General features: G+C 47.5%; 1 long non-coding RNA gene and 1 other non-coding gene across 2 annotated transcripts; both read left to right on the forward strand.

The window, feature by feature from the left end:
• The first annotated feature begins 19153 nt into the window (after positions 1-19153).
• On the forward strand, positions 19154-27681 carry LOC143982978 (uncharacterized). The gene is made up of 3 exons (XR_013274548.1): positions 19154-19350; positions 22012-22988; positions 27205-27681. It is a non-coding gene; the product is annotated as an uncharacterized LOC143982978 (long non-coding RNA).
• On the forward strand, positions 24012-24104 carry LOC143986267 (Z30 small nucleolar RNA). Its single transcript, XR_013276476.1, has one exon. It is a non-coding gene; the product is annotated as a Z30 small nucleolar RNA (small nucleolar RNA).
• Positions 27682-27723: the final 42 nt, after the last annotated feature.

Below are 27723 nucleotides of genomic sequence, written 5' to 3' on the forward strand. Positions count from 1 at the left end.
TGCATGTTTTACTTATGTTTGAGTCAATTGAGAATATTATTTTTAATATCTCCAATGGTTAAGGCCTGAATTGATCAGGTAGATTCTGTGACTACTCATGTCAGATGAGGAGTATCTGCCCCAGCCAGCCTGCATTCACCCACAGCCCTATTCACATGAAGAAATGCCCACCCCAGTCATACCCTACACCCCATCCATACCCTGCCCTATATCCTATCCTAATGAAGTGATGACTACAGCTTTAACATGGAAATCTTTGTTGTTCATCTTTGTTGTTCAAATACCATAGGAGGTGCTCAGGTCACTAAAGGCGGACTCCGGCTGGAAACTGTTCCTGCGAATGATACCTCAAGGGGGAGCCACATGACGCAAACCTGGGGTACAAAATTCCTGTGAGCACCACATGAAAAAGATCCAGATGTGCCAGCCGAAAGTCCCCGGTCTCGCCCAACGCATCAGTTCCAGTCTGTCTGTGGATATCAAGTTCTGTCCTTAAAAAGAGGCAGTGTTTTGGGGTAGAGAATTCTTGTCTGTACATATGAGTGATCACAGAATTGAATTAAAAGGTTTTGGAAAAAGTTGAGCAGAATGATCGTTATAATGTGGACATTTCCTTTTCCTTCCTTTTCTGCAAATCTAATGGACATTCAGAAGCCATCCAAGAGACTTTTCTTTTTAAAGTATTTCTTTGGGACTATTTTCATTTGGCCTAAAGACTATCATGCCCCTCCCACTTGTTTCTATGGACTGTCACGCCCCTTCCTCCCTTTTGCATTCCATGGACAATTTCTATGCAGCTGAGATTACATGTTTGTTGTTTCCTATTTTTACATGCTTAGAAGGTGATCCGGGTGAGGGTCAGGGGGTAATATTGGGATTGTAGTTGTAGTGTGTCCAATACATGCTCGACCATTTCAGTGTATACTGTTTGAAGGGATGCTGGCATAGGCACTGTATTATATATGTATTGGTTCACATGTCATCTACCAGCCTCTGTGTTCTAGGGGGAGCCTTAAGGTTATATGTGGCCTACCCGATAAAATCACTAGTAACACACTTATTGGACATAGAGGGGATGTGCATTCAGAGTCTACAGGAACTCCACAGTGCTTGACACCTTAGATCGTGCCCTACGTCACACTTCATGCATGCCTCTGGCCCCCATACTGAGATGGCCAGGCTACTTTCAGAGCTTGCTTTTGCAGGATTCTCTGAGGGTGCCCAACAGGTCCTTAAGCAGACAGCCACTGGCCTTGGACAACAGCACGTACATTTGTTGTGGAAGACCATGCCATCCATGGATTCTGAATGATTCCAGGGGATGGTGTTACTTGGCCTCATTGGTTCTGATAGTGGTTATTCTCAGGGACTGTGAGGAACGTCACTTTCTCAAGGCTAGTGTTCGTCCTGGATGCCCCCTCAAACACCGTTATGCTAGGTCATTGTTTCTGGAAATGAACATGACCTGGGCATGGTTCCTCTCAGGAGCCTGAGGGGGTATTGACATGATGAAAAAGCAAAATAATTGCTTGGGAGCCCCCCTGGGTAACATGGGGGGTTTGGTCTCAATGCTGAATCCTGGATTAATCCTGGATTGGGGATATTGCAATCTGTGTTGTACTGATTTTGCTTATGGTATTACTTTTATATGCCTGCTTTAGGTTTATTATGTGCATGGTTTCCGAGGTACTTGACCTTCCAACCCAGCTGCAGCTAATAGAATATATCTTAACTTTTACTAATGCCACCGGGATGAGTATGTCACCGTGAGAAGAAGTAAGTCATGTTCGTGGTTTGTCATGACTTAGAGGGGATTGTAGTAATATGGCTGAACCAGAGTGACTCCATATTTGTAGGTTCATATAGGATTAACCTGGTTAACTTTACTAGCTGGCTTGGATTCCGTATCTGCAGACTGTAGCAGTTTTTCTGTAAACATGCACATAAGGAAATATAGCTTGCATAAGCAGTCTCGTTCTATGCTGTCTAAATAAAGAGATTGTGTCACAATATGTCTGGGCCACATATCCCATGACTGTGATTCAGAAGCAGATGACATGAGTATATATGTAATGATATGTAATGATATGTAATGAACATCTCTGTATTAACCACACCCATGTTCTATGCAATGATTGGCTGATAAGGGTGCATATAACGTGCAGCCCCTCCCACAATAAATCAGACATCTGCTGAAACTGTAACATTGGCTGGGCTTTTTCCTCGTTGTCTCCTAATGCTGCAGCGTTAGTTAATAGGGGTTTCGTGAGTATTGTAATTGCGTTAGTTACACCTAGCTGGTCTTTGTCAGGTATATAGAAATACCATTTTAATCACAACACCTACCACAGGACGGTGCCCTTTGCACCTGATCAATATGGTTGGCTTTTACTCAGTCTTAAACTGTAGTATAAACCCAGCTTTTGAACTTGTAACTACAAGTAAGCCTATAATAAGGCTTACCTGTAGTTACAGTGAATATCTCCTAAACATGTGGTGTTTAGGAGATATTCACATGGAAAGCAACCGGTGATGTCACCGGTGAATGCACTCTGAAGGGACAGCATACCGCTTGGTTGAACTTCTCCTGGGGAGGAGTACAGTTTATTCTAACTTTCGTGACCCATTTTTAACCGACAGCCAGCTATAGCCCTCTGTCAGCTGACATCGCTCAGCAGGTTGAGGCTGTGGAAAGATCATAAATTTAAAGTCAATTCACCCAGATGCCTGAACAAGCAGCTCGCTCAGCCTCTCAGTGAGCAGCAGAGACCCTGAGCCAGCTGCTCCACACCCTGGCATTCCAATAAGCGTGTTGGAGTGGGGGCAGAGTCGGGGATTGACAGTCACCACTCTTTGATCACTAAAGGCTGAGAACTGAGTGATCAGTGGTCTTTGATCGCTCTGTTGTTGGTCTTAGAAGCAGCTAGGGACAGATGCAACATTGGATCGATGCTCCATCCACCTAGGTAAGTATAATAGAAAAAAAAAAATCTCTTTTAAAGGGAAAAAAAATCCCCCTCACCCTTTTAAGAACCCTCCCTCCCCAAGCAAAGATTCCCACTGTAAAATATCTCCCTCCTTAAAATATCCCCTCAAAAATTAAACCCCTCTGTCTCTAAACCAACTCCCCAAAGCAAAAATATCTCCCTCAGTCAATACCCTCTCCCCCAGCAAAGATTCCTAATTATGAAGAAAATCTCCTTTCATCCAATTAAACTCCCCTCCCAGAAGCAAATCCCTGCCATTAACCACCCCCTGTAAACTTCTCTACAAGAAACTCCCCCTTCTCCAAAAGCAAACCCACCCCGTTTCCTTAACCCCCCACCAAAAGAAACTCCCCCAGGCTGGAATTCTCACTTCCTCATTCCCAAAACAGAAAATTGATGCTTCCCCACTTACTAGACCTCAGATTCAGCACGGCACAGAAGCAGGAAAACGTCTGCTTCCTCAGTCTCCCTTCGGCTGTGTCATATGATACCTGGAGGAGGAGTCTAGGAGTTCCCCCAACTGCGCACTGTCAATTGCCGGCATCTGGGACCTTGCAGTAATTTCATGCTTTTCAGGGGGACCCCTTATTAAACTGAGAGCATTGGGCACAATAGAAAGGGGGGCTGGCTGCTGCACTCCTAAACTCTGATTGCTTCTACTGTGCTGATGCTGAGGCTAAACAGCAGGGACACTGTCTGGGCATTATGCAAGGATGGTGGGGAGGGGGGGGGTTGAACACCCCTGACCCACCTTATCTATGCTCCTGAACAGTGAGGAGGCATTCCAGATCCTCTCCATGACTGATGAGAGCAGCGGGGAGTTCTCATCAGCTTCCAATGCCAATTCTGATTCCGAATCAAATTCAGCCTTTGAACTGATTGCTAGAAGCGGGTCGGCATATTAATCAGAGGAAGAATGGGTCCCTCCTAAAAAGGCACAATGCTCTGGAAACCAGACAGCCTTCAGCAACCAAGATCAAATTCCCAGGCCCAGTACCAGCGCTGCCACCAGCAATAGGCCTAGAGAACAAATTCCCAGGCCCAGTACCAGCGCTGCCATAATACCCAGGTCCCAATATGAGATGTGTTGCTTTAGGAGTGTGTTTGGGGTCATTGTCCTGCTGGAAGGTGAACCTCCATCCTAGCCTCAAATCACACACAGAGTGGTACAGGTTTTGCTCAAGAATATCCCTGTATTTAGCAACATCCATTTTTCTCTCAACTCTGACCAGTTTCCCAGTCCTGACTGCTGAAAAACATCCCCACAGCATGATGCTGCCACCACCATGTTTCACTGGGATGGTGTTCTTTAGGTGATGTGATGTGTTGGGTTTGTGCCAGACATAGCATTTTCTTTGATGGGCAAAAAGTTAAATTTTTGTCTCATCAGACCAGAGCACCTTCCTCCATACATTTTGGGAGTCTCCCACATGCCTTTTTTGCAAATTCAAAATGTGCCATTTTGTTTTTTACTGAAAGTAATGGCTTTCTTCTGGCCACTCTGCCATAAGGCCAACTCTATGGAGCCTACGGCTTATTGTCGTCCTATGTACAGATATTCCAGTCTCTGTCATGGAACTCTGCATCTCCTCCAGGGTTACCTCAGGTCTTTGTACTGCCTCTGATTCAGTGGCGGAATTATAGGGGTCGCCAAGATCGCCATGGCGACCGGGCCCCTTGCTGCGGGGTGGCCCAAGGGCCCCCTGCACTCTTAGATAGGAGGGAAGGCTGAGAGGAGCTCCCCGATCATCAGCCGAACTGAAATCGTCACTGTGCAGGGAGCTCCTCACATTAGGCTTAAGAGGGATTCCACCAAAAAAAAAAATATTAAAAGCCAGCAGCTATAAATACTACAGCTGCTGACTTTTAATAAATGGACACTCACCTGTCCCGGGTTCCAGCGATGCCGGCAGCCGAGGCCGATCGATCGCTCGGCTCTCGGCTGCTGTCGCCACCATTCTAGGTGAGGGAATCAGGAAGTGAAGCGAATCGGCTTCACTTCCCGGTTCCCTACTGCGCATGCGCGAGCCGCGCCGCGCAATAGGAAATCTCCGCGCTGTCACTGGGACCCGTGTGTGTCCTAGGAGACAGCGCGGCAGGGCAGGAAATGGCGTAGACTCCCACGGGAGTCTATGCCCGGAAGTGGGTGAAAATACCTGTCTTTGACAGGTATCTCCACCCCCCTCCCCCCTGAAAGGTGTCAATTGTGACACCGGAGGGGGGGAGGGATGCGATCAGCGGAGGTTCCACTTTAGGGTGGAATCCCGCTTTAGTAGTGAAAGCAGTGTGTGCTCTTTGTCTCCCCCTAGAGTGCAGTACCCGGCAGGAAAAGCCAGGAAGGTAAATGTCTGCCGTTTTTTTTAATAAGACTATCTACTGTATTTGTGTTTGTATGTGTGTGTGTGTGAGCATGCTTGTATGAGTGAACATGCTTGTATGTATGTGTGTGTGAACATGCTTGTATTTATGTGTGTGTGAGCATGCTTGTATGTGCATGTGTGTGAGCATGCTTGTATGTGTTTGTGAGCATGCTTGTATGTGCATGTGTGTGAGCATGCTTGTGTGTGCGTGTGTGTGTGTGTGAGCATGCTTGTATGTGCGTGTGTGTGTGAGCATGCTTGTGTGTGCGTGTGTGTGTGAGCATGCTTGTGTGTGCATGAGCATGCTTGTATGTGCGTGTGTGTGTGTGAGCATGCTTGTATGTGTGTGTGTGTGAGAATGCATGTATGTGTGTGTGCGTGTGTGTGAGCATGTATGTGTGTGTGCGTGTGTGTGAGCATGCATGTATGTGTGTGTGTGTGTGTGTGAGCATGCATGTATGTGTGTGTGAGCATGCATGTATGTGTGTGTGAGAGCATGCTTGTGTGTGTGTGTGTGTGAGCATGCTTGTGTGTGTGTGTGAGCATGCTTGTGTGTGCGTGAGCATGCTTGTATGTGCGTGTGTGTGTGTGTGAGCATGCTTGTATGTGCGTGTGTGAGCATGCTTGTATGTTTGTGAGCATGCATGTATGTGTGTGTGTGTGTGAGCATGCATGTATGTGTGTGAGCATGCATGTATGTGTGTGAGCATGCATGTATGTGTGTGTGTGTGTGTGTGTGTGTGAGCATGCATGTATGTGTGTGTGAGCATGCTTGTATGTGTGTGTGTGCGAGCATGCTTGTATGTGTGTATTGTATGGGACTTGGCATACCCACTGTTGAACAAAGATTATCACATATACCTGGATAACTATTACACCAGCTTGCCCCTTTTCAAACATCTATACCTTGCTAAAACCCTGACCCGTGGGACCTCCAGAAAGAATCTCTAGTGAACAAAAAACTGCGAAGGGAGAAAGAGCAACTTTGAGATGCAACAAAATGCTGGCCTTCAGGTGCAAGTATAGCAGAAATGGGCACATGATCTCCACCATCCATGATGACACTACAGTTTAGGTTCAAAGAAAACGAGGTCCCATTGAAAAGCCAACATGTGTCCAAGATCACAGTCTCTACATGGAGGAGTGGATTTCAACGACCAAATGCTTCAACCCTATTGGACAATAAGGAGGTCCCGTTTCTGGTAAAAGAAAGTAGCAATTTATCTCATACATTTGGCCATTTATAATGCATACATAATCTACACCAAATCCATGGAAAGCCCCATGGAAAGCCCCATACCCTTCCTAAAATTCATCAAAGAAATTGTCACGTCCCTCATCTATCACCCCCCCGAAAGCCTTTGCTCTGATGCCCTTAGCCAACTTCAAGAGTGCCACTTCCCAGATAACCTTCTACGATCTGAAGCAGTCCGAAGACACAAAAAAAAGATGTTGTTTATGCAGAAAAAGAGGATTTCAAAGAGATACCAGCTACCATTGTCCCCTGTGTCCCTCCTAACCTGGCCTTTGCATTGGTGAATGCTTCCAACTTCATCACACATCCCTAAAATATTAGCCCATATTTTTAACCATTTCCCAATTTTCATCATCTGTGCTGACTATTTTTCATGCTTCCTCAAATAACCATGCCACTGCCTTGAGGCGGTATGTTTATGAAGGGCTGGAGAGCAGTACAATAATGAGTGACTGCAGGTAAAAATGTACCAGGACCAATATTAAGGCTATGCTGGCTGTCTCTGTCTGGACAATTTCTATGGAGACATTTTTTTTTAACCTTTCCTCAATAGAATTTATTTTGGATTGTAATTCTTGGTGTGTACAAGCTATGTGTTAGAAATATGAAGGACCTTCAAAAATGATAGGTTGTCAGGAAATTATATGTGTAATTTATGCTCCTAGAATGCCTGACGGTGCTACTTGGATGATGGGCCTCTGTATGTGGCCGGGCTGAGGAAAAGTCTCACACATGTGGTATCGTCATACTCAGGAGTAGCGAAATGTATTTTGAGGTGTCATTTTTGCTATGTACATGTTATGTGTTGGAAATATCTTATAAATGTATAACTTTGTGTAAAAAAATGCATTTTAATTTTCTTTCCAAAAACTTCTGGAAAAAATGAACCTTTCAAAAGATTCATTATGCCTCATAGATTGTACATTTGGGTGTTTTGCTTTCCAAAATAGGGCCATTTTGTGAGCTATTCCATTGTCCTGGTGCTCCATGGCCTTCAAAAGTGTGATAAGTCTGAATGACTTTAGATGTGTACTTTATGTACCTAAAACATCTGATGGTGCTCCCTGCATGTTGGGCCTCTGTATGTGGCTGGGCTGTGGAAAAGTCTCACACATGTGGTATCGCCATACTCGAGAGGACTAACATAATGTGTTTTGAGGTGTAGTTGCAAGTATGCATATGCTCTGATGGAGAATTAACCTGTAGCTTAGGGGTAGCACACTGACTGAATCACACAGCAGAGCTCCGCCTGTGCAGGGCGCTGCCTCTGCGCGTTATTCTAAAAGTTCTTTGGTGTGGGCCTCTTTTGAGACGAGTGCATCAGATCGCACTGCTGCTATTTGCAACGTATGTCTCAAGCGTATTTCGCGTAGCCAAAACATCAGCCGCTTGGGCACCACATGCTTGACCAGACATATGTTGGCCTGCCATGCAGCTCATTGGCAAGCGTACCTCAAAGACCCACACCAAAGAACAAAGCGGACCTCTCCTTGCTCCTCATCAGCTGGCATCTCCAATCCCACTAGACCTTCAGTCCTCTCTGAAACCTGCTCTGAGAGGAATGAAGGTGTAGAATTAGGTGTGTCACAGCCAAGTGCTTCCGGGCACTCTGCTAGCAGTACACCCACGTCCGATTATAGCAGGCAAATTTCCCTGCCCCAGCTGCTGGACCGTCGAAAGAAGTTCACTCCCAGCCATCCACATGCCCAGCGGTTAAATGCTAGCTTGGCTAAATTGCTAGCACTTCAACTGCTGCCTTTTCAGTTGGTAGACTCGGCCCCCTTCTGTGAGTTTGTACAATGTGCGGTTCCTCAGTGGCAGGTCCCCAAACGCCACTTTTTCTCACGGAAGGCGATTCCGGCTCTCTACCGGCATGTGGAAGGCAATGTCCTTGCCTCGCTGGACAGGGCGGTCAATGGTAAGGTGCATATTACTGCTGACTCATGGTCCAGCAGGCATGGACAGGGACGTTACCTGTCTTTCACGGCCCATTGGGTCACTCTTTTGGCAGCTGGGAAGGATGCAGGACAAGGTGCAGTAGTGTTGGAGGTTGTTCCACCACCATGCCTTCAAAATGCTACTACTGGTTGTGACACACCTCTCTCCTCCACCCCCTCCTCTTCTTCTTCCTCCATGGCCTCTTCCAGTGCTCTGTCCTCAGAACCAGCGGTGCTCCGTAGGCGTTCAAGGGGCTACTCAAGTACGCAGGCAAAACGATGCCATGCTGTGCTTGCGCTGGTTTGTTTGGGGGACAGGAGCCACACTGGGGCAGATATTTTGCCAGCTCTGTAGGGGCAGGCTGAGAGGTGGTTGACGCCACGCCAGCTTAAGCCAGGAATGGTGGTTTGCGACAATGGCACCAACCTCCTCTCCGCCCTCCGACAGGGACAACTGACCCATGTGCCCTGTGTGGCCCACGTCCTTAACCTGGTGGTGCACCGGTTCTTGGGCAGGTACCCGGCTTACGGGATGTCCTGAAGCAGGCCAGGAAAGTCTGTGTGCATTTCCGCCAATCATTTAATGCCTGTGCTCGGCTGGCTGAGCTCCAAAAGGAGTTGAACCTGCCCAAGAACCTCCTTATATGTGACATGCCCACCAGGTGGAACTCAACGTTGGCCATGCTGCAGCGGCTGCACACGCAGCAGAGGGCCATCAATGAGTACCTGTGTGACTACGGCACCAGGACAGGGTCAGGGGAGTGGTTTTTTCTCACCACGCCAGGGGGGCATGATCAGGGATGCATGCACTGTCCTGTCACCATTTGAGGAGGCCACAAGGATGGTGAGCAGTGACAGTGCATGCATCAGTGACACTGTACCTCTTGTCCACCTGTTGGAGCATACGCTGCGTGGAATAATGAACAGGGCACTTGAGGCAGAACAGAGGCAGGAAGAGGAGGACTTCCTTGCCTCTCAAGGCCCCCTTTATCCAGACAGTGTTCCTGCTGTCCCACCCATCACACAGGAAGAGGACGAGGAGGAGGAGGAGCAGGAAGATTGTGTCAGCATGGAGGTGGAGGCTGGCACTCAGCATCAGCAGCAGCAGTCTTGTAGGGATGATTTACTGTCCCAAGAAACCCGTGGACTTGTACGTGGCTGGGAGGAGGTAGCTGTGGATCATGTTGTCCTTAATGACCCAGAGGACTCCAGACCGAATGCCTCAGCTACCCTACGTTGCATGGCCTCCCTGATCCTGCAAAGCCTGCGGAAGGATCCTCGTATTCTTCGGATCAAGGAGAGGGACCATTACTGGCTGGCCACTCTCCTTGATCCATGGTACAAAGGTAAGGTTTCCGACCTTATCTTGCCGTCGCAGAGGGAGCAGAGGATGAGGCATCTCCGGGAGGCCTTGCAGAAAGGTCTGTGCAACGCGTTCCCAGAGACTGGGAGGTTACAAACTCCTGGTCCTGGACAACGTGTTGCTGAGGCATCGGTCAGAAGGAGCGGTGGAGAAGGTGGCCGTCTGACTGATGCGTTCAGACAATTTTTTAGTCCGCAGCCCCAAGGTATGATCGGTTCCAGCAACCGTCGCCAGCGTCTGATTTACATGGTGCAGGAATACCTAGGGGCAAGGTCGGACTTGGACACCTTTCCCACCGAAAATCCTCTGGCTTACTGGGTCTTGAGGATGGATCACTGGCCAGAGCTTGCACAGTATGCAATTGAGCTACTGGCCTGTCCTGCATCCAGCGTTCTTTTGGAACGCACTTTCAGTGCTGCTGGTGGCATTGTTACCGATCACAGGGTGCGCCTGTCCACCGACTCAGTTGATCAACTGACCTTCATAAAGATGAATCAGTCTTGGATCGCCCACAGCTACCAAGCACCTGAAGCTGATGTAACCGAATAATTTTTTTTGAAATATCACATCCCTTCAAGACTGCCTATGCTGATTGACTGTCCTGTTATGTTGATTGTCTATCCTCTTCCTCCTCCGCTGGTATGTTGGAAGAACATTTTTGGTTCTGGGTGATGCCACCAGCCCAATTTTTCAGCCCCTGTTTAACAGGGGCGTTTAATTACAATTTTTGATGCAATGCTTTGCAGCAGGGCTCATTCCTGCACTACAACTAGAGTATATGGGAGAGGTTGCAGTGTCGTAGCACCAGTGCCACCAGCCCAATTTTTAAGCCCCTGTTTAACAGGGGCATTTAATTACAATTTTTGATGCAATGCTTTGCAGCAGGGCTCATTCCTGCACTACAACTAGAGTATATGGGAGAGGTTGCAGTGTCGTGGCACCAGCACCAGTGCCTAAGGCCCAATTTTTCAGACCCTGTTTAACAGGAGCGTTTAATTACAATTTTTGATGCAATGCTTTGCAGCAGAGCTCATTCCTGCACTACAACTAGAGTATATGGGAGAGGTTGCAGTGTCGTGGCACCAGCACCAGTGCCTAAGGCCCAATTTTTCAGCCCTTGTTTAACAGGAGCGTTTAATTAAAATTTTTGATGCAATGCTTTGCAGCAGGGCTCATTCCTGCACTACAACTAGAGTATATGGAAGAGGTTGCAGTGTCGTGGCACCAGCACCAGTGCCTAAGGCCCAATTTTTCAGCCCCTGTTTAACAGGGGCATGTAATTACAATTCTTGATATAATATTTCACAGCAGGGTCCGTTCCTGTGCACACCCAGAGTAAATGTGAGGACTTATAGTGGTGTGGCACCAGCACCTGCACCACAACCACCAAAGGTCAATTTTTCTACCACTGTTCAACAATGACATGTAATTACAATTCTTGATATAATCGTTCACAGCAGGGCGCTCCAGCGCCCACCAAGAGTCACTTTGAGGGCTTACAATGTTGTGGCAACACCAACACCTTGTTCCGCCATTTCTGCAGAGCATATAGGGCAGGCCCCTACTTTCAAACATCCAACTTACAAACGTCTCCTACTTGCAAACGGAAGGAGACAACAGAAAGTGAGATGAAAAAAGACGGACGGCAAAACAAATTATACAGGGGTGATAACCCTTCCTTATGTTTTCCAAAAAGCTTAAAAATAGATTTTTGGACTGGAGCTACATTTTAAAAATGTACCAGTTCAAAATTACAAACAGATTCTACTTAACACAACAAATCTACACAGTCCCTGTCTTGTTTGCACCGCCTGTATACTGCTGTTCTGAGTATATAGGGCCTGGGGGCCCCACGTCTTTCCTTTTTTTAATATGGGTACGGGTTTCCCGTTAATATCCGTACAAGACCCAAAGGGGCTGGTAATGGGCAGGGGGGGCTACCCGTGCCATTTTTCTCAATGATTCTCATCTATATTGCTGGAACCAGATATTACATTAAAAACGCAAGCAGTTTGAAATTACTTTTTTTCCGTTAAATGTCATTTTGTGCAGGGACTGTTCTAAACACGGGAAACACGTGGCACTTCACAGGCATACTATAGACACCCCCCAGGCACGATATTTAAAGGAATTTTTTCACTTTAAAGTGCTCCCGCCAAAACTGCCATTTTTAAAAACATTTTAGGCATTGACCCATGTCCCCTGGGGCAGGAGCCAGGTCCCCAAACCCTTTTTAGGACAGTATCTTGCATATTAGCCATTAAAATTAGCACTTTTTATTTCGAACGTTCGAGTCCCATAGACTTCAATGGGGTTCTAAAGTTCGTACAAATTTTCGGTCCGTTCGAAAGTTCTGGTGTGAACCGAACGAGGGGGTGTTCGGCTCATCCCTAGCGGCTAATTGTGCCCATCATATGCAGCCACTTGTGCCCCATCAAATGCAGCTACTTGTGCCCATCATATGCAGCCACTTGTGCCAAGCAAATGCAGCCACTTGTGCCCATCATATGCAGCCACTTGTGCCCATCATATGCAGCCACTTGTGCCCGGTATATGCAGCCACTTGTGCTCATCAAATGCAGCTACTTGTGCCCAGTATATGCAGCCACTTGTGCCCAGCTATCGCTGAGGCTCTGATGATCTTGTTTTTATTCAAATAAAATTTGTGCCCATCATATGCAGCCACTGTGCCCATCATATGCAGCCACTTATGCCCAGTATATGCAGCCACTTGTGCCCATCAAATGCAGCCAGGAGCGTCCCCCGATTAGGCTGTCACTTCATTAACTCCCCTGCGGCCAGTTTGGCGGCACTTACCGAGTGACGGGGCTTCCTTCTCCTCCTCTGTAGCGGCAGCTCCTCAGGCTTCCTTTGCCGTGTCTCCTCTTCCGCCAAAGCGTTAGGCCTTCAATAGGATCACCTAATGCTTTAGCCAATCGGGAGACAGGTCTTAATGATTTGTCTGCTGATTGGCAGGGAGGAACGTTAGTGTGAAAATAGCGAAAATTTATTTACTATGCCACACAACAGGGTGGGATTGGGATGCAGCCGTCTGCGCCCCAAGCCCACCCTATTATGAAGCCTAATAGAGCCTCTGGCTCTAATCGCGTGCTTCAAAATACACACCCCCTACCTATCCCTGCCATAGAATTTCATGTGTGCAACGTACTGCAAGGGACCGCCACATGAATACGGAGGGTGGCGGAAGTGTCAGGGGGGCGTTCCCACAATGCACGGGCCGCCACTGGTCTGTGATCTCTGTCAAGTGCTGGGGGTTGGATCGCCTCTGCTGCTTTTCCTCCAATCAGGGCCCAAAGAAGCTGAGTGCAAGTTTACCTGTAGCCCCCACATTAGAGACCTGTACACCATCATCATGATGTCCCAGGACGGTGGGTTCCGGGTCCCCTGAGGGCAGAGTGCATGTGTGACCCGCTTTGGGGTCACTGGTGGCTTAGGGAGACAGAGAGGGCCTCTGGGTGGACATGGGAGAAGGAGAGGGCTCTTGGGTGGATGTGGGAGAAGGAAAGGTTGGTTGGCCAAAATTGAAAGAGCTGGTCCTTGGGTGGTTGGTTGGAGGAGAGGGTGCCACCCTTCTCCCCTGGAGGGCAGGGACACCCTTCTTCCCCGCAGGACAGGGACACACTTCTCCCCCGGAGGAGAGGGACACCCTTCTCCCCCGGAGGGCAGGGATACCCTTCTCCCCCGGAGGGCAGGGATACCCTTTTTCCCTGAAGGACAGGGATACCCTTCTTCCCTGCAGGACAGGGACACCCTTCTTTCGGGAGGACAGGGACACCCTTCTTCTGGGAGGACAGGGACACCTTTCTTCCAGGAGGACAGGGACACCCTTCTTCCAGGAGGACAGGAACACCCTTCTTCCTCGGAGGACAGGGACACCCTTCTTCCCCGGAGGACAGGGACACCCTTTTTCCCCAGGAGGACAGGGAACCCCTTTCTCTCCAGGAGGACAGGGACACCCTTCTTCCCCAGAGGACAGGGACACCCTTCTTCCCCAGAGGACAGGGACACCCTTCTTCCCCAGAGGACAGGGACACCCTTCTTCCTCCGGAGGACAGGGACACCCTTCTAACCCGGAGACAGAGTTCCCTCTTCTGCTCTGGGGACAGGGACACTATCTTCCCTAGGGATGGGGAACCCATCTTGCCTATGGACAGGAACCCCATCTCACCTGGCAACGGGGACTCCATCTCACCTAGGGACCCCATCTTCCCTGGGGCCCAGGACCCCATCTCCCCTAAGAACAGGAACCTGATCACCCTGAGTGTGCCAACCTCACCGCCTTACCTGATCACCATGTGTGTGCCAACCTCACCGCCCTGCCTACCATGTGTCCTGTGTGAGGGCCCTCCTGTGACAACTCTTATCAGCATTTCACCCCACTGTGTGCTCCCCCTACATGCATACATAGATGTGCTCCCACTACATGACTGACCCCTCTGTGTGCTCCCACTACACGACTGACCCCTCTGTGTGCTCCCACTACACGGAGGACCACTCTGTTCTGTTTGCTTCTCCTACATGTCGGCATACTCTGACCACCTCCTGTATCCCGTCCGCATCCTCTGACCACCACCTGTACCATTTCCACATCCTCTGACCACCACCTGTACCATTTCCACACTGCCTCCTGTATCCTGTCCGCATCCTTTGACCATCACCTGTACCATTTCCACATCCTTTGAAAAATATCCAGTGCGCATCCTCTGACCAGTCTAGAAAGTAATCAAGAGCGAGAGTGCTGACGGGTTGGGGATTCCTGGAAGAGTCTCAGACATACATGGACTATGGAGAGGAGACTATAGAATAAAACCAGAGCCACCAACTTGGAGCCGTCTAACTGAGCCTGAGAGGAGGTCAGTAACAGCGCCTTCAGGCGTTAGGCCAGTCTGGGGGGGGGGGGGGGGGTCACTGATGTAATGTAATTGGGGAAGTAAATACAATAATATAAGGGAGCATCGATATAAATATTTCACCTTACTTTACTAACCCCCCCCCTTACTTTAGCATATTCACTCTGCGGAAGGTGGTCTCTGAGTCTCCCACCCCACCCGCCCCCACATCAGAGTTTCCGGTATTCCCCTTTATATCAGAGTCTGCAGGATTCTGCCTTGCGGTGCACGGGAACTCAGATATAAAGGAAAAGGCTGCAGAGCATGATCTAAGAAGGAACTCTGATGTAAGGGCTGCTCTGGTCACCAGAGACCACCTTATATCAGAGTTCACTGCGTTCTCATTAATATCAGAGTTCCCACTTACATCGGAGTCTGCAGCATTGCCCTTTACATCAGTGTTCCTCTTTACATCAGGGTTCGCAGAGTTCCCCCTTGTACTGTAAGATTAAAAGGGATGGAGGCCCAGAGACATGTCCAGGGAACACAGAAGATACATGGGTTAGATCAGAAGGGATGAAGGCCCATGGACATGTCCAGAGTACACAGAGCATACATGGGTTAGATTAGAAGGGATGAAGGCTCAGAGACAAGTTCAAGGTACACAGAGGATACATGAGTTAGAATAGAAGGGATGGAGGCCTCCTCTGTGCTCCCTGGACATCCATCCCTTCTAATCTTACCCATGTATCTTCTGTGTTCCCTGGACATATCTCTGGGCCTCCACCCCTTTTAATCTTACAGTGCAAGGGGGAACTCTGCGAACCTTCATGTAAAGGGGAACACTGATGTAAAGGGCAATGCTGCAGACCCTGATGTAATTGGGAACTCTGATGTAAGGTGGTCTCTGGTGACCAGATAACCCCTTACACCAGAATTCCTCCTTAAATCATGCTCTGCAGCATTTTCCTTTACAGATGAGTTCCCTTGCACTGCAAGGGGGAATCCAGCAGATTCTGATGTAAAGGGGAATGATGTGGGGGGTGGTTGAGACTCTGGGGACTAGAGACTAACTTTTGCAGAGTGAATGAGTGAATACACTAAGATAAGCGGGGCATGTAAGGGGGCACTTTATATCAGTGCCCCCTTACATTATTGTATTTACTTCCCCATTACATCAGTGACCCCCCCCCCCCCCCCCCCCCCAGAGATTGGCCTGACAGTGCTGTCACTGACCTCCTCAAAGGTGCACCATGCAGGGCTGTTAGTTTTATTCTATAGTCTCCTATCCACAGTCCACACACATCTGACACCTTCTGTAATCCCCATCCCAGTGGCGCTCTCACTCTTGATTCCTCTCCAGACTCCCCCTCAGAGACTGCAGACATGATACAAGAGATGGTTAGAGACAGGATATAGGAGGTGGTTAGAACATGTACACAGGATACAGGAGGTGGGCAGAGTATGCAGACATGTAGGGGGAGCAAACAGACTGGTCCCCGGTGTAGGGGAAGCACACAGAGGGGTCAGTCATGTAGGAGGATCACACAGAGGGGTCAGTCGTGTAACAGGAGCACACAGAGGGGTCAGTTGTGTAGTGGGAGCACACAGAGGGGTCAGTCATGTAGTGGGAGCACATCCATGTATCCATGTAGGAGGAGCACACAGTGAGGTGAAGTCCTGATAAGAGCTGTCACAGGAGGGCCCTCACACAGGACACATGGCAGGCAGGGCGGTGAGGTTGGCACACATAGGGTGATCAGGCAGGGCAGTGAGGTTGTCATACTCAGGGTCATCAGGTTCCTGTTCTTAGGGGAGGTAGGGTCCTAGTCCCCAGGGAAGATGGGGTCCCAAGATGAGATGGAGTCCCCGTTGCCAGGGGAGATAGGGTTCCCGTCTGCAGGCAAGATGTGTTTCCCATCCCTAGGGGAGATAGTGTCCCTGTCTCCAGGGGAGAAGAGGTCACTGTCCCTAGGGGAGAAGAGGGGACTCTGTCCCCAGGGAAGAAGGGTGTCCCTATCCTCCGGGGAAGAAGGGTGTTCCTGTCCTCTTGGGAAGAAGGATGTCCCTGTTCTCCGGGGAAGAAGGGTGTCCCTGCCCTCCCGGGAGAAGGGTGTCCCTGTTCTCCGGGGGGGAGGGTGTCCCTGTCCTCCAGGGGGTAAGGGGTGTCCCTGTCCTCAGGGGGAGAAGGGGTGTCCCTGTCCTTCAGGGGAGAAGTGGGATCCCTGTCCTCCGGGGGAGAGGGGGTGTCTCTGTACTCCAGGGAAGAAGTGTGTCCCTGTCCTGCAGGGAAGAAGGGTGTCCTTGTCCCCCGGGGTTGCACCCTTTCCTCCTCCAACCAGCTCTTCCAATTTTGGCCAACCCTGGGGCCATCCCCTTCTCCACCAAACAGCCAGGGGCCCACTTCACCTTGGGGGCCCTCTCTTACTCTACACACCCAGATGCCCTCTCCTCGTCCAAATGTTCATCCAGGAGCCCTCTTCTTCAGAAGAGGCCACCCAGAGGCCCTCTCGTCCTCCAAACACCCAGGTGCCCTCTCCTTCTCCCCCGGCCACCCAGGGGCCCTCTCCTCCTCCAAACACCCAGGTGCCCTCTGCTTCTCCCCTGGTCACCCAGGGGCCCTCTTGTTCACTAAATGGCCACCGAGGGGCCCTCTCCTCCTCCAAACACCCAAGTGTTCTCTCCTTCTCCACCGGCCACCCAGGGGCCCTCTCCTTCTCCAGCCACCCAGGGGCTCTCTCCTTCTCCCCCGGCCACCCAGGGGCTCTCTCCTCCACTGGTCACCCAGGGGCTCTCTCCTCCACTGAATGAATGGACTTGTCTACACACAATCACACCAAAGTCTGACGGATTCGAATGTGATGACGTACGACTGGACTAGAATAAGGAAATTCATAGCCAGTAGCCAATAGCTGCTCTAGCGTCGGTTTTTGTCTGTTGGACTAGCATACGGATTTCTCGGTCCGGCAGAGTTTCGGTGGAAAAATTTAAAATGTTCTATTTCTAAAGTCCGCCGGATTTTTGGCAAGCAAAGGTCCGATGAAGCCCACACAAGATCGAATTGTCTGACCTTTGCTGTCAAAGTCTGGTCGCGTGTACGCGGCATTACAGATAAACTCGCACTCAGCTTCTTTGGCCCCTTTCAGTACGCCAGACACATGAAATACTATGGCAGGGATGGGGGGGGGGTGTATTTTTAAGCACGTGATTAGAGTCAGAGGCTCTAATAGGCTTTAAAATAGGATGGGCTCGGTGCGCAGAACACTGCGTCACGATCCCACCCTGTTGTGTGGCATAGCAAATGCATTTTCGGTATTTTCACACTAACGTTCCTCCCTGCCAATCAGCAGGCAGGTTAGTGAGATGTGTCTCCCGATTGGCCAGAGCATTAGGCGATCCTATTGGATGGCTAACACTTTGCGGGAAGAGACATGGAGGAGGAAGCCTGAGGAGCCGAACGTACACAGGAGCCACAGCCGCCGCTACAGAAGAGGAAGCCCCGTCACTCAGTAAGTGTCGGCAGACCGGGTGCGGGGGGGAGGGGGGGTTAGTGAAGTGCATTTGATGGGCCAAGTGGCTGCATATACTGGGCGCAAGTGGCTGCATTTGACGGGCACTAATGGCTGCATTTGATTGGCACAAGTGGCTGCATAAGATGGGCACAAGTGGCTGCATACAATGGGCACAAGTGGCTTCATTTGATGGGCACAAATGGCTACATATGATGGGCACAAGAGGCTGAATTTGGGCACAATTGGCTGCATATGACGGGCACAAGTGAATGCATTTGATGGGCAGAAGTGGCTGCATATACTGGGCAGAAGTGGCTGCATATGATGGGCAGAAGTGGCTGCATATGATGGGCACAAGTGGCTGCATATGATGGGCACAAGTGGCTTCATTTGATGGGCACAAATGGCTACATATGATGGGCACAAGTGGCTGCATTTGACGGGCACAAATTGATGCATTTGATGGGCACAAGTTGCTGCATACACTGGGCAAAAGTGTCTGCATTTGACAGGTACAAATGACTGCATTTGACGGGCACAAGTGGCTGCATATGATGGGCACAAGTGGCTGCATTTGAAAGGCACAAATGGCTGCATATCACGGGCACAAGTGGCTGCATTTGATGGGCACAGTGGCTGCATTTGACAGTTACAAATGGCTGCATATACTGCGCACAGTTGGCTGCATTTGATTGGCACAGTGAGGGTGCAACTGATGATACACACAGTGCTATTAAGCGCGGGGGCCGTCCCCCTTCTCCAGAGAAGACTAGGGAGGTGTTAGGGGCGGGGCTGGAGGCGGTGCTACGGCCGCTCGAGTCTATCATTTTTCTCGCCCGAAAATGCCCGCGATCAGCTGTTTCCTGCGCGATCAGCTGTTTCCTGGCCTTGGCGCACCGGAAGTGACGCGATCGAAGTGTTTAATAGGTCGACTTTTTTTTTTTGTTTGCAACACCGGTTCTCTTTAGTGGATCTGGAACGCGTGGTCTTTGTTCGCTTACGCGCTATATAATCTGCTCTCCAATCACCTCGTGCTTGTCGGTTCTTGGAGGTCGTGTTGGTGATTCTTCTGCTCCTGGCTCCCAGGTAATATGGTTGTGTATTTCCTACCAGTCCTTGTCACTTGCTGTTTTATAAACACTGCCGGTCTCCGTACTAGTCTATGTTGTTTTCATTCCTGTAGGTTGGCGCTATATAGGGTTTATGCATTACCTGGGTAATCCTAATGTAGGGTCTTTATATGTGTATATGAGGGGTGTGTAGTCACGCTTCAGCAGTGTTAGTGTTAGTATTAGTCAGTAGGAAGTACTAGGAGGAGAGAGAGCAGATCTAAATAATGAATGGGGGGCTGCTCAGCTGGTGTGTTCCCACAGGAATGCCCAATGCTACCTCCAAAAGTAACTTATGCAGTGGCGGACTTGAGCTACAGACACTGTTGTGCATGGCTGCCATTGAAATACATGGGATTTTTGGATGAGCATTTTGGAGCTTTAGGCTGGGTTCACACCGCTGCGGGGGGAGAACCGGATGTGATTCGCACAGCAAATCACATCCGATCTCCGTAGCGCTGCGAGTTCAGCCATACAGATAGTATGGCTGAACTCGCAGCGGTCCCGCAGCAAACTCGCACGGGACCCTTTTTTGGGTCCGCAACGGAATCGGATCGCATGGGGGTTCACACCATGCGATCCGATTCCTGTGCGAGTCGGCAGATCGCACTGCGATATGCCGACGGATCTGGGGGTGTCATTAACATAACATTGACACCCCCAGCCGTCCGCATAGGGCAGTGTGAACTGCCGGCGGGAGGTATGCGATGCGGGAAAACGCCGCGGATTCGCGGCGTTCCCGCATCGCAGCAATGTGAACCTAGCCTTAAGCTACAAAAAGCTCAGGTGTGAATTGAGTCTAAGCCTGGGTTCACACTAATGTGATTTGTCCCATTGCATGTGATTCACACTGCATTCCTATGCAAATAATGTGCGATCTGAGCCCATTTTGTATGGCTCAAATCGCACCCCCCACATTTTTTAAAGAGGAAGTAAACCTTTCTGTATCCTTTGTACCTATAATAAGGCTTACCTAATGCCTAGGTATTGGAAATATCTCCTAAACGTGCACTATTTAGGAGATATTTACTCTGTACTGCGCCAATGTCACTGGCACATGCGCTTTGAAGGAACTGTGCCGCTTCTTCAGAAGCCTGTGCCATGACTGACATGGCCAGTTCACACAGCTGGAGTTTGCGGCACCAGAATTAAGACGAGCATAGATGGATGCAGCCTGCAGCAGGGTTTGTTTGCAGGTAAGTGTCACATGCCTATACTTTTTTGGAAAAAAAAAAAAGCCATCAGTTTACTTCCTCTTTAATTGACCCATTGCAGATCGCAGGAACACCGTGCAATTGCTATGTGATGTGGGAAATGCAGTGATTTCTGTGCCTTTCCCACATCTCATCAGTGTGACTTGGGGTTCAAAGCCCATAGTGTATTGCAAAGAGGGCTATCCTATGGATATGGTCACAATAGAAAGTAAGAGTAACATTACTTTCAGTCAAGTAGAAGCTGGTACCGATACTTTGCGGTTAGTTTTACCATTGGTACAAAAAAATTGGCGCAAATCTCATTGCAAAATATCAGATGTGATTTGAACAGGAGTGCGGTGTGTGTGTATAGAGAAGGAAAAGCGCCATCTAGTGGGCAATTTCAAAGATGTTAAAACTCACAGTACATATCTGGCCATATGTAAAATAACTTGAATAGATGTCCTAATTTGCTGACAATGGCAAATCGGGGGGCCGCTGGAGAAGTTCCAGGACCTGTGGGTATAGAGCAGAAGTGATGTCATCTTGGGGGCAGACCACCTCTACAATTCTTCCAGCCATGTGAGTACCTGCAGCAGCCATGATTTGCTACCATCAATGGACCGGGACACCTAGGTAGATTATTTTGCATGTGGCCAGATATGTACTGTGGGTTGTAACATTTCTCAAACTGGCCACTAGATGGCGCTTTTCCTCTTGCACACGTGCATGCTGTGGTGGAAATTGCACCGCACTCCTGTTCAAATCGCAGTCGATTCTTTGCAGTGTGATTTGCACCCATTACTTTTCAGTGTGATTTGTGTCAATACAAAATTATCAGTTTTGGTATAGTGAGCATTGGGGCGAGTACTGATAACCATGCAATTTCTTCAGATCCCCACCCATCCCTAACAGTCAGTCATGTAGTATGCTCTCTGCAATTGTTTACAGAATGTTTGTCATTGTCAACAACTTACAAATAAAGCAGTGTGTTTTTTTTTTTTTACCACTTCCCTTATTGCACTATAGCCAATATACCGCTACAGCTAGGCTCACCAGTTCTAGCAGGGTATCCCTGGACATCCTCCTGACAACGCGCTTCCCGTATGCCCCCTGGATCGCTTATCAGGAGGTGTCTGGCCTTTGTGTGCCCGGAACTCAGTGGCTCACTGATTGGGATAAAGAGCCAATCACAGCAGCCCTTTACCATCTGATCAACTGAGTCCAAACATGGCTCATACAGATGTAAAAAGACTTTCTGGTTATCAGCTCTCCTTTCCTCACACACAGCGCATGCGTAAAGGAGAGCTGATCTGTCAGCCCAGTGAGTACAATATTTGCACTGATCAGTCCTTATCAGTAAACATTGGTAAAGAAAAATTACTTATTTGCATAAATTACATTTTTTTTTTTTAATAAAGTTTTTTTTTTTTCCCTATTTACAGGGGTTGGCTGGAACATTCTTTTACTCATCGTACCATTGTGTGATGGGAGACACCTAGCGAACAGGTGGGAAGCCTCACTTGCATCATTCACTGTGTACACTGCTAGCAATACGGAGTCATGTCAGAGCTTACGGAGTTTCAAAGAGGGCGAATTATTGGTGCCTGCTTAGCTGGTGCCTCTGTCTCTGAAGTTGCCAATTTATATGTGGTGTCGCCAGGTACAGTATCAAAGGTTATGATGGAATATACAGTTTCCAGGGAAACCTTGTCTGACAAGCATAAGTGCAGTCAACATGGTCAGCTGACTGAAAGAGACAAATAGACATTGCACTGGATTGTGACCCAGAATAAGAAAACTGCTGCAAAAGTGACTGCAGAGCTCAATCGAAGGGAGCTCCAAGGCAAAACCTTCTCAGGGGAGCTACAAATGCCAAAGCACTAGTGACTGATATTAATGCTCAGAAGAAGAGTGGTGCAGTACCTATAAATCGTGGACTATCCATCAATGGAAGACTGTAAAATGGTCTGAATTGACTGTCACACTTTTCCCAACCACCGGACATGTTTGTGTGGCAAACATTGTCCCAAGCTTGGGACCAGGACTGTCGTGGCAGTGCAATGGTGGTTTGGGCAGCCATATCTTGGTATTCTGCAGGTCCCATCACCCTGAAAGGTAGTCACTGCCAGCGAGTTCAAATTTTGTCCGACCATGTGCTCCCCTTGATGCCAACATTGTTTCCCAAAGACCAAGTTGATGCTCCAATTCTAGCACCTTCCCTGCGTGCTGCAGTCGCCGGACTTCAACATAGAGCCACTATGGTCAATTTGGAGAACAAGGCTTGGGCTCCTTTTCCACCTCTGGCATCTCTGAAGAGTGATATCCGATTCCATTATCCACCACCCAAGACTTGTATTTGATAATTCCCAGAAGAATTCATGCCATCTTTGATGTCGCATGCAATCCAGCATTATAATTGGTAACTATTTTGTTTTTACCTGGGTTTTCCATATTTTTGTATTTAGAAAAAATATAAACTTCAGTGGTTATTAAATGCCACCAAAAAGCTCCCATCTGTCTATGAAAATAACAATCTTCATATGGGAAACAGTGTATCATGACCTTATAATTGTTTAAAGTGTTACAGCGCTGAAAGCTAAAAATTGGCCTGGGCAGGAAATGGTTGAAAGTGTCTGGTATTGAAGTGGTTAAAAAGGTGCATCTGTGTGGGGCTCCACCCACACGGCAGTCTCATTCATTCATAGTGATCTGTGAATAAACTAACATCTATCACGATGGCTGACAGCTTGTAGTTCTCAATGCAAAGTCACTGAGCACTCAGTTCATTGATCTTGCTGCTCTCCAGTAACTGTCTGCCCATTGGTATGGACAGACCACTATACTGCGTTTCTGCAGGAACCTGACTTTGCATCTTCAATCTGCTTATCACAAGTGCAATGCTCTGCAGGCTCTGGGGGGATAACCTTTTTTTTTTTTTTTTTTTTCCCCTACACAGAGCAGGTGAACATAGGAATGTTTTATTTTTATATAAAAAAACAATGCGTTGGAACCATTTTAAAGCTAATGCACCCACCATGTACAAGAACTGTTAACCTGCAAAATGTTACTTTTTTTTAAAAATTTTTTTTATATTCTTGGCATCTTTTAATCTACTGTACAACAGTAGTCAGGAGGCTGAAGCAACACACTGAGCCAATCAAGTGTGCTCCAGTGCAAGAATACTGATTGGGGGGGTGGTATGGTGACGGATGAGCTTGTATGTGCTGCTTTTACTCACTGTCCACTCATAGGGCGGGGAGAAGATCCGTATGTGAATTTGCAGCAAGGAATGAACAGTTCCCTTCCTTTCCAGGCAGCACTGTATTGCGTGGCATGGCTGTGTACATCTCAGGACTGCATTGAGCGAAACACAAATCCTTTGGCAGGTGAAGCAGCTCTAATTTATGCATTTTAGCAGTGTATTAAAGGAGTAAAATGTCTCAGCAGTGATGAGTAAGATGTATTCTGACTTGGTATTGCTGGATGCAAATCCACATTGACCAGGAAATGATAACGTAATCTTCTCTCTGAGCTGACAAGATACCCTGTAACATCTTGCCTAAGTTGGTTATAATGAAAGCTTCATCTGTTTATAAAGGATTGTGTTCCCTAGTCATTCTTGAATTGACACAAAGTGCTATTAGTGGATGGTTGAATGACATCCGGTTACAGAAACCATATGTGACATGTTGGCCATAACCATTTAAATCAAAGGTGTTTTTCTGCATCTAAACGCTGAGATTAAAATATGCCTCTAATCTTCCTAATGTGCATGGACACATAGGATAACATTAGCTGCTTCTACACATAAAACTCCTGTAGAAGCAATGTGGGTTTTTTTTTTTTTGTTTATTTAGCCAGTGTGCTTGGACCCTAATTGTGCAGACTGTATTACGATTACTGCGTAGTGTCAAGGTTGATGATCCATTGAATAGAAAAGCTTATAACTGTGCCTCTCTGAAGGGTAAAATCTAGCTTTTATTTATTCAGATAAACATGTGAATGAGGTGCATTAAAGCACAGTTCTAGTTTGGGCATTTTAAGGCCTCATTCACACAGCATTTCCTGAATGCGCTACAAAACTCGCAGTAACAAGCTCATCGCACTTGCAGTACTAATAGTTTTTGACATTTCAAACTTTGTTAAACTTGTGCCAAAACACACAAATGCATGCAAAAATTGTAAGCGGAAATGCACATTTCCACTTTTTCCCAGCCAAAGGGCTGAAGGAAAAACAAACCAAATCCTCCATCCACACATTCATTGTGGATGAAGGAGTCTCCTCTGCTGGGCTGTGGAGGTGGGGTGGTCAGCTTGGCCAAAGCAAACTAACCATTTCCCGTCTGCCCTATAGCAGTTTACATAAATGCCTAATATTGAGAGATGGAGATAGCTCTATCTTATTCTATTTAACAAAAATAAGCAAAACAGACCAACCATTTTGAAAAAGAAAACAATAGTTTTTACTTCTTACTTTCTGCTATAAAACCTATTTAATAAAAAATTATAATTAAAAATACAATTTCTTAATTTTTAGGCCGATATGTATTCTGCTGCATGTTTTTGGTAAAAAAAAAAAAAAAAAAATCCCAATAATGCATATTGATTAGTTTGGGTAAAAGTTAGTGTCTACAAACTATGGGTTATTTCTTTTTTTACTATTAGTGGCGGCAGACAAATCAAACACTAACTGACACTTTTTTTTGAGGACCAGTGACACTAATGGTGGTCGGTGCTAAAAAAAATATGCACTGTCTGTACTAATGACGCTGGCTGGAAAGGGGTTAATTATGTGCCTAGCCTGTGATTGTTTAATGAGGTGCTTTTACTAGTGGAAGGCATGGGTGTAAAGCAGGAACCTTGATCCATTCCTTCTGTACTCGCAGAACGGCAATCTACCTTGTTTACATAGGTAGACTGGAGTTTTGCTTGTGTATCGAAGCAGTACTGCTGATCATCTCCCGTTGTGTAAAATTGGAATCTCTTCCCCTAGTAAAAGCACCCCACGCAGTATTGCAAAACACTGTCTAGGCACACAGTTAATTCTGTGATCAACCCCAATGTTAACCTGCTCCCAGCCAGTATCATTAGCTCTTTGTCGTGAGGGGAGGACGTACGTTTTATTTGGGTACAGTGTTGCATTGGTCAGTGCCGTATTGCAAAAAAAGCCTGGTCATGGAGGGGTAAATCTTTTGGGGCTCACTTGGCTAAAGGTGCAGGAAACATGGAGTCTAAGTTTTGCTATTCTGTGCATTAACACAATGGTCGAATGTGAGAAAGGGAGCAAAATTTTTAGGTAGATTCTGTATGAAGATCTTGGAGTCCTTTTGAGGAACACAGGTTCCATCTGTTTATGGTCATGCTCTTTGTACTTTTTTGCTGCAAACTGAGCCATGCTGGTGTACAGTCTTGTTTGCCTGCCAGTGTCTAGTTCTGTATGTGAGGTTAAAGCCTTCCAATGGGCTTCAAGAAAGTGGCTTTATGACATTTACAGGTTACAGTAAGGGTCCATGCACACTGGGCTTAAACGAAAGAAAGAAAAAAAAAAAAAAACACTGCTTATACAGGTTTTTTTTTTATTTTTTTTTTTCTGCCTGTAGAAGCAGCTCAATGTTACCCTGTGTCCGTACACATTAGGATGTTTAGAAGCCTATTTTAAAGGCGTTATAAATCCTTGTTTTTTTTTTTTTCACCTTAATGCATCCTATGCGTTAAGGTGAGAACTTCTGACACTGACCCCCCCCCCCCCCCCTTCAATTTTACTCGCCTGAACCCATTCGTTCCCTTTGCGGAGATGCGCTGTACCTCTGTCCGGGGTTCTCGGTTCTTGAGTGGATAGATTGATGGCAGCACATCCATTTGCTCCTGCTGCTGTCAATCTAATCCAATGGGGCGGGTCCCAGTCCGGCATTCTGTGTCTATGCACGCAAATGCTGGACTCAGGAGCATGCCCGCAAGGTAGCCCCCAGGAAGAGTGCTTCTCCCAGAAGGTTTACTGATGTGAGGAGGAGCTGAGAGTGCCACCCCAGAAGATGTGGTTCAGAGGCGTTTCGTCATCAGACGTTATCAATGGGGAACATTCCCCGTTGATAACATCTGTTGATGACGAAACGCGTCTGTAGGAAGGCACGTAGTGCCATCACCACACTATCCGACTAGGACAGGCTCCATTTATGTATGCTGTCCGGCATTCTCTTTTTAGGTATTTTATTACTACGGAATTGTAAGTAACTTTTAATTAATCCATTAAGTTTTTGATGTACTACACCATAGTGGTCCTTTTTTCCCTGAGCATTTAATGAGCGCACGGATATTGGGACGGACGATTTAAACAGCTTCACCCGATTTAACATCTGCGTCCTAGTCATCTACAAGCTTAATGGCCCAGGCTGGGTTAAGCCACTTGCCTTTACGCTTGCCATTTGGTAAGCATAATCAACAGCTACGGTGATCGGGCACATTTTTTGTTTGTGCATGCACACTGTGGTGTTCATTATCCAGTGACTACAGCATCCATATATATTTTATTGACATGTGCGTTTTTTTTTATTTTTTATGGACTCAACATAAAATGTTGCAACAATTGTCAATTTATGCTCTACGGTCTCTGCTAAAAAAATGTTTTTCCATTGCAGATAAAGGATTCCAGGCAGAAACAACCAGCCCTCGTTGAGTTCTTGATGGAGGGTGCAATCTGTGTAATCCACAGAAGGTTACAGCATGTTTAGAGATGACATCATTGACCAGAGCAATGTGCACAAGTGGATAAAAGTTTAAAGCAGGTGAAACCAGGGTTGAAGATAAACTATGCGGTGGGAGACCAACTGCAACCACTGACATGAATAGTCAACAAGTTGGAGTTGATTCACCCAGACAGATGAGTTGGTCTTTGAGCTTGCTGCATAACTGGACTGTGGTCACAATGCCATACAGAAGATGCTGGAGAAGTCAGGATATCAGAAAGTGTGTGCAAAGTGATTTAACTTTATTTTTATTTTTTCCTGGAAACGTGTTTGGTTTATAATTCGCGAGCATTCGAGTATGCAGTAGCTGTTGGTCAAGTGGGTGAAATGTTTCAATGCTTATGAAAAATAAAAACAGAGTGGACCCTTCTCCAAGTTGATTTTGCATAATTTTGAGCAGTCGTGTTACTA

Source organism: Lithobates pipiens, unplaced genomic scaffold, assembly GCF_037356315.1.
Source record: "Lithobates pipiens isolate NorthernLeopardFrog02 unplaced genomic scaffold, aLitPip1_a1.2 Scaffold_16, whole genome shotgun sequence".
Taxonomy (NCBI): domain Eukaryota; kingdom Metazoa; phylum Chordata; class Amphibia; order Anura; family Ranidae; genus Lithobates; species Lithobates pipiens.